Here is a 927-nt window from a genome sequence, read left to right as displayed (position 1 = left end):
AAGAAAACAAAAAGAAAACAAAAGGAGACAAAAGGAGACAAAAGAAGAGACAGAGAAAAGGAGACAAAAGGAGACAGAGACAGCCCTCGGCTCTGCCACTGCTGACTGTATGTACACCGCAAATACACAGCAGCTAGCTGCAGCTAGCTAGCTGCAGCTAGCTAGCTGCAGCTAGCTACAGCTAGCTGCAGCTAGCTGCGGCTAGCTGTATGTGTGCGTGTGGGGGTGTAGCTGTAGCCAGCTAGCTATGGCTAGCTGCAGCTAGCTGTCTGTGTGTATAGCCGTAGCTAGCTGTAGCTAGCTGCAGCTAGCTGTAGCTAGCTGTAGCTAGCTGTAGCTAGCTGTAGCTAGCTGTAGCTAGCTGTAGCTAGCTGTAGCTAGCTGTAAGGGTTTGGGGGGTTTTGTTTGTTGCGGTGTGGGGCCTTCGGTCTGTGGCTGCGGTATGTGGGGTCTAGGGTTTAGGGTTTAGGGTTTAGGGTTTAGGGTTTAGGGTTTAGGGTCTAGGGTTTAGGGTTTAGGGTTTGGGGCTGGGTGTTCTGTCCCCTGGTGTTAGCTACGACCGTCGGCGCGGCCCTTAAACCCTAAACCCTAAACCCTAAACCCTAAACCCTAATCCTAAACCCTAATACGCAAACCCTAAAGCCTAAACCCTAAACCCTAAACCCAAAACAGCAGGGGCGGTCTGGTCTCTCTCTGCTGCTGCTCGCGTTGCTGCTGCTGCTGCTGCTGCTGCTGCTGCTGCAGCCCCGCTGGGTGTTTTGTTTGTGTTTTGTTGTTTATTTTCTCCATTATTATTTAATTAAACATAAATTTATTTTATTTATAATAAAAAACAAAAAACAAAAAACAAAAAAAAAATAAAAATAAAAAAGTTTTATACTGGCAACACAAACACCAGCAGCAGAGACACCGGAGACAGGGCCGCGT

The sequence above is a fragment of the Eimeria mitis genome, genomic scaffold (genome assembly GCF_000499745.2).
Source record: "Eimeria mitis Houghton genomic scaffold, Emh_scaff4478, whole genome shotgun sequence".
Lineage (NCBI taxonomy): Eukaryota > Apicomplexa > Conoidasida > Eucoccidiorida > Eimeriidae > Eimeria > Eimeria mitis.
Note: the sequence above shows the minus strand (reverse complement) of the source record.